This window comes from Nicotiana tabacum, chromosome 18 (assembly GCF_000715075.1).
Source record: "Nicotiana tabacum cultivar K326 chromosome 18, ASM71507v2, whole genome shotgun sequence".
NCBI lineage: Eukaryota > Viridiplantae > Streptophyta > Magnoliopsida > Solanales > Solanaceae > Nicotiana > Nicotiana tabacum.
In genome coordinates this window covers 27,674,136-27,681,092 of record NC_134097.1, presented here as the reverse complement: position 1 = coordinate 27,681,092, position 6,957 = coordinate 27,674,136, and positions in this window count along the sequence as shown.

Sequence of the window (6,957 nt, the reverse complement as noted above, 5' to 3'; positions counted from 1 at the left end):
TCCACGGAACTACTTTTTTTTTTGGGTTTGTGCTTTTTAACGAGTTATTTTTGTAAAAATTGCGCGGGGCGCCCTATTTGGTCGTCCCCATTTAACCTATACCCATTTTTTTAAAAACTTTTAACTTGTACCCACTTTTTAAATAACTTGAGTCATCTTTCTCCTCCTCCTTCTCCTCCTTCGTTTTCTTCCTTCTTCTGCTGCTGTTGGTACTGCTATGGATATAACTACATTAATATCCAATGCATTTTAGTGTGATCGGATAATATACTCAGGTGATTCACATTATATTACTTTTTATATGGAAGTTTTTCATGATATAAAGAACTTTAGTCATCAGAAAAATAGTGGAGTGAAATTGTTAGTAGGTAATAGAGGTAAAATAACACATATAGGGAATGCTGCTATTGAATCTGCAGTTAAGGGAATATCACCAGTTCTTGGAATAAGAGCTCTGGGACTTCATGGCTTTGAGGGAGGTTTAGCCTAGCCCTAAGCCTTTTCGGAATAGAATGCTTCTTTGACAGAGCTTCAAGCAAGAAGGAGGAAGGCCCTCTTTTCGCCAATGGATCACTTAGTCGGAATAAGCGGGCTTAGGTTGATGCGGAATAAGCCATTTTTCCCCTGTTTCCATGGAAAGGTGTCGAAGGAATAGGCACATTTAGAGCTGTGGGACTTGAAGGAATAGAATGCCCCGTTAGAATGGGCAGGGACAGTCGATCATTGGCTTAATTTCCTGGGGGACTCTAGTATCAAAAATTCCCGGTATTTCGTCGTGAAAGTGTCACATTTAGATTGTTCTTATTAAAGGAAAGAGCCGAATAGACAAAAACAAAAATTTCAGCTCTAGAGCTGAAGTTCGCCAGTTACAAAACAAAAACTTCAGCTCTAGAGCTAAAGTTCGTCAGTTACAAAAACAAAAAACTTCAGCTCTAGAGCTGAAGTTCGCCAGTTACAAAAACAAAGAACTTCAGCTCAGCTGAAGTTCGCCAGTTACAAAACAAAAACTTCAGCACACTTGGTTCAGCACAATTGCTGCTTCATGCCCGTCTACTAGAATGCTGAAGTTTTGCGTGATTGCCTTTGCTACTTCAGCCTAGTATGTTAAAGTTATGCGAAAAAGCGGGTACGCTTGCAATTTTTTTTGCAAAGCGGGCACAAGTTAAAACGTAATACAAAAAGTGGGTATAGATGTCAATGCCCCGTTCTTTTTAATGAGTTCTTTGATTTAAACATGAGTTAAAAACAAAGGAAAAATACAAAGTTGAACGCTAAATTTATCCGAAAAAGTTAATTTTAAGGTAAAATTATTGCATGACATATTACCCTTTTAAGAATTTGGGCTATTTTTACAAAAATCTCTTAAAAGGGGATAAAAATTTAAGCAACGCACTAAATTTTCCTATTTGTCCAAATAACGCACATTAGTTAACTGTAGAAACAATTTGCTTTATGAAGATGAGCAACTTCAACTTAAATAACACCCTATTCACCTTTAGCATAAACCATAAGTAGTAATCACAATGTTTCACATATAGTAAATGAAAACTGGTTTTACTTTTCTAATTCTTTGTTTCAAGACCGCGCTAAAGATAACAGGTCTACAAATATTAAAAAATGACTAACAAACTCGATGTGACATCAAGAAAATGAAAAAAATCATCACTCGCTGATTTTATTGGGAACCTGCGTGTAGGATCTCTTTCAGTGAATGACTCTTCACAAGTGACGCAGCAATTCACGGCAGCAGCTAAATCAATCTTCGCTGAAAAAAAGGCACTTGTATCAAAATATTTAATCGAATTCGTAAGCATAAACACAGCATTTCCATAATTATCCCGGCAAATCTGAAGGCTTTGTTTGAGAATAGGCTTTGTAGCTTGATTCAATAGAATTATGACTTGACTTTGAATGTTCTTAGCCTTAGCTAAAGATAATTGAAGCATAATGCGTGTCAACCCTTTATGATCAGCAAAAGCGCTTTTAGGATTCGCTCTAAGAGTGTTGACACATAATTTGTAATCACTAGAATTTTTGCAAACATCTTCTATCAAATCTCCAAACGAATGGTTCGCAAAAGAGAGAAGTATAAAAAAAATCACTATTGATGTTCTCATGGAGTTCATCTTTCCTATATGTTGTGAGTCATGATGAATTCTTATATAGTACATTGTGTTATTTGCATTGATGGAGAAGATTATGTTGATTTTATTATGTAGATATTGTGGTAATGATAATTATCTTTCTTTTTTTCTTTTTCTTTTTTGTCGTGGAAAAGAATCAAATGCTTGTAAGTAAACTAACATATGTAGACAAAAAATCACATTAGATATTTTCTAAAGCAAAAACCATCTTTATTATTCCATTTTTCACATTTCAAGTGTTGTTTAAGGTTTTAGTATTTCCACAAAAAAAACATTAAATACAAGATACAATTTACTAAATTCCCTTATTTATTTCTTGACTATTAAATGCTACTTTGGAAAGTGAGTATGACTAATCACTTTTGACTTCTTTAATGAAATAGCAAGAGTAAGATTGATAAAAATAATAAATTATGTCTTGGTTATTTCCAAAGTGATACTAGTTATTTGGAATTTTTTTGTTGTTGCTAAAATATCAATTAAAAATGAGACGTCGGGAGTACCTTTCCCTCCCTTTTACTCATAAGTGTATATTGTTATCTCTTAATTTAAGATAAATAATCTACAATTCATTCCAAAATGATTTCTCACTCAAATTTTTCCTTCAAATGACTAGTAAATCTAAATGAACCAATTACGGAAAGAAGCAGTTCACTACCGAAGATGAGGTGGAATTAACTTTGGTAGAATCCTTTGGATTTTATTGCGCATACTAAAACGTTTATTGTGACGACCCAAAGGGTCATCACCTGTTTTTTAATTGCATTCTGTGCTTTCGAGGACTTGAAAACCTCATGTAGAGTTGCCTAGATTTGCGTGCGCAGTCCGAGCGCGTAGCCGGAAAGCTTAAATATAAAATTCTGTGAAAAATGATGAAATTTGAGTTTAAAATGAATAAATTTGACTTCGGTCAACATTTTGGGTAAACGGATACGGACCCGTGATTTGACGGTCCCGGAGGGTCCGTAGAAAAATATGGGACTTGGGCGTATGCCCGGAATCGAATTCCGAGGTCCCAAGCCCGAGAAATGAATTTTTAAGTAAAATTGTTTTCTGAAAATGTTTAAGGAATTTTGACATGAAATCTGATTAGAAAGCGATGGTATTGGGCCCGTATTTTGGTTCCGGCGCCCGTTACAGGTCTTATATATGTTTTAAGTCATTTCTGTAAAATTTGGTTGAAAACGGAGTCCGTTTGATGTGATTCAGACCTAAATTGCTAAAGTTGATGTTTTATGAAGTTTGACAAAAATCCTTTGATTTTGAGGTTTGATTCATTGTTTTTGAGGTTATTTTGGCAATTTGATCGCATAGATAAGTTCGTATGAAGTTGTTGATTTAGTACGTGTGTTTGGTTAGGAGCTCTGAGGGCTCGGGTGTGATTCGGATGTGTTTCGGAGGGTTTCGAACTTAGAAAATGTTGCAGGTTTCTCAGTTGTTGGGTTTCTGGTACTTCCTTCTTCATGTTCGGGGGAGTACCCACGCGAACGCGATGGGTTAATTGTTGCTGAAGGAATTTCCTTCTATGCGAACGCGAGGCTTTGGGGGGGATAACCCTTAGCGAACGCGGTCCTGGCCACGCGAACGCGAAGGTCAAATGGGCCTGGGCAGGGGGTGGGGTAGTTGTCTTACGCGAACGCGAACCCTTGGACACGAACGCGAGGGCTCGAGGAGATTACTCTCAGCGAATGCGTGCCCGTGTACGCGAACGCGAAGGCTCACCCAGCCTGACCATCACAAACGCGAAGGGTCAGTCGCGAACGCGAAGGGCATATTCGCCCAGTGATTTTAAAAAGGCCAAAAACAGAACACTTTCGGGATTTTATAAAAATTTCACAAACCTCTTCTTCTCCAAAGCTCTTAGGCGATTTTTGAAGCTTCTCTTCACCATAATCTCTTGGGTAAGTAATATTTAACTTGTTTTCTTCATTTTCCATCAACACCCACTAGATTTTTAGGCCTAAAACATGTAATTAAGGGTAGAAATTAGGGATTTGGGTAGAGTTAGGGCTTTTTGATTATTTGTGATTTAGACCTCGTTTTGGGGTCGGATTTGAAAACAAATTATATATTCGGACTCGTGGGCGAATGAGTGATCGGATTTTGGTCTGAACCTCGTATTTTGACCAAGCGGGCCCGAGGTCGAATTTTGGAATTTTGGGAAGAATGATTGGAAGTTATAATTGAACATTGGAATTGGATTGTTTAGCACTTATTGATGATATTGAGTCAATTATGTATAGATTTTGTTGGGTTGGAGCCGAATTTGAGAGGAAAAGCGGGGTTCGAGGCTTGAGTTGGCCGTGAAAGTTCGAGGTAAGTGTTCGGTCTAACCTCAGCTTGAGGGATTAGGAGTTGAGTCCTATTTTCTACTTGCTTTTTGTTGAGTGCGATGTATAGGCATGATGACGAGTATTTATATGTTGATGTTGAGCATGACTGTGAGTCTTAAATTTGAACGTTGTTGTGCTCTTAGATAGCACTTCGGATGCTTTTATTAATGATCTCCTATATTGAGTAAAGATTGATTTATCCACGTCGATCTTAGTTATGATTGAGTATTGTCATTAAATGAGCTCAGTACAAAATGAGTTAGGATTTGGTTATAGCTGATTCTCCCTTGCCGGGATGACTGTTTCGATATTGTTGTTCCCTTACCGGGAAATTATTATATTATTTTTGTTCCCTTGTCGGGATTTCTTGTAATTTTGTGATGACTTGTAAATGGGAGTGGGTGGTACGCCTACCACAAGATATAATAAAATGGGAGCGGGTGGTACGCCTACCACAAGATATGATGAAATGGGAGCGGGTGGTACGCCTACCATAAGATTGATGAAATAGGAGCGGGTGGTACGCCTACCACGAGATATAATGAAATGGGAGCGGGTGGTACGCCTACCACGAGATATAATGAAATGGGAGCGGGTGGTACGCCTACCACAAGATATAATGAAATGGGAGCGGGTGGTACGCCTACCACAAGATATGAGAAATGGGATCGGATTGCACGCTTGCAACAAGATGAAACTAAAAGTGAAAGTTGCCTTATTTCTTTTTATCTGTGTTAGAAGTTAAATTGTAGTTTCCTTATTATTCTTTGATATTCTGTTTTATCTGCTACCCCCGAAGTATGTTCCCCTTCCCCAACTTTGATTGCTTATTACCTATTTATTTTTTCCGCCATATCTTATATAACTGCACAGGTTTATCTGGAGTCTGGTCCTAGCCTCGTCACTACCTCGCCGGGGTTAGGCCAGACACTTACCAGCACATGGGGTCGGTTGTGCTGATGCTACACTCTGCACTTATGTGCAGATACCGGATCAGTGTTTGAGCAGCAACATTAGCTCGGGAGCCAGCCTTTAGTCCACCTAGACACCGAGGTAGCCTTGCAGGCGTCCGCAGGCCCGGCGTCTACTCTATCCTATTTTATATTCTGTTATCTCCTGTATTCGAGACAGACAATGTTATCTTTCTTTCAAACTGATGTATGCAATATTCTTAGTAGTCCGTGGATGATGTGACACCAGGTTCTGGGTAGAGACATGTATTGGTTTCTAGATATTTGGGTTTCATATTTATTTAAGACTTCCACTAAATTTTATTTTTCGCTGTCATTTAAATGCTTAATCATTGATAATTTAACTGGTGAAACATGTATAAAAACGAATGAGTTAGTGGTTTCTAAGTTCATGGCTTGCCTAACTTCTACGAGTAGGCACCATCACGACTCCCGAGGGTGGGAATTCCGAGTCGTGACAAGTTGGTATCAGATCTCTAGGTTACATAGGTCTCACAATTCATGGACAAGCTCAGTAGAGTCTGAGGGATCGGTACGAAGACGTCTGTATTTATCCCTCAGAGGCTACAGAGTTGGGAAAATTTCACATTTGTTCTTTTCTGTTGTGCGGTTTTGTTTCTCAATATTGATTGCCTTCCTACTCTATTCTTTCGCAGATGGCAAGAACACGCACTTCCTCATCTACCGCTCAACAGCCCGAGCCCCTAGCAGCAGCTCCTACGAGGGGTAGAGGGCGAGGCCGAGGCCGTGCTAGAGGACGAGGTAGGGTCAGAGCTCAGCCCTGAGTAGCAGCACCAGTGGCGGAGCCTCAGGTTGATTTTGACAAGGAGGTTTCGGCCCTAGCGGTTCCGGTGGGCCCAGATCAGGTCCCGGAAGGGTTTATTGCTACCCTAGTTCTTCAGGATGCTCTAGTCCGATTAGTGGGCCTCATGGAGAGTGTCACCCGAGCAGGTTTGCTTCCTGTAGCACCAGCCGTCTCTCAGGCTGGAGGAAGGGCTCAGACTCCTGCTACTCGCACTCCGGAGCAGGTGGCTCCTCAGATTCAGACTCCAACGATTCAGCCAGTTGGGGCAGTCTAGCCGGGTGTAGTAGCTCAGACCGGCGATGGAGCATCCATGTCTACCGATGCTTTGTGGAGGCTGGATAGGTTCACCAAGCTCTTCACTACTACTTTCAGCGGTGCTTCTTCTGAGGATCCCCAGGATTTTCTATACAGTTGCCACGAGGTTCTCAGGAACATGGGTATTGTTGAGACCAATGGGGTCGATTTTGCTACATTTCGCTTGTCTGGATCCGCCAAGACTTGGTGGAGGGATTATTGCTTAGCTAGACCAGCCAGTTCTTCAGCCTTGACTTGGGAGCAGTTTTCAATGTTGTTTCTGGAGAAGTTTCTCCCCGTTACTCAGAGAGAGGCCTATCGGAGGCAGTTTGAGCACCTCCAACAGGGTTCCATGACTGTTACCCAGTATGAGACCAAGTTCATTGACTTAGCTCGCCATGCTCTTATCA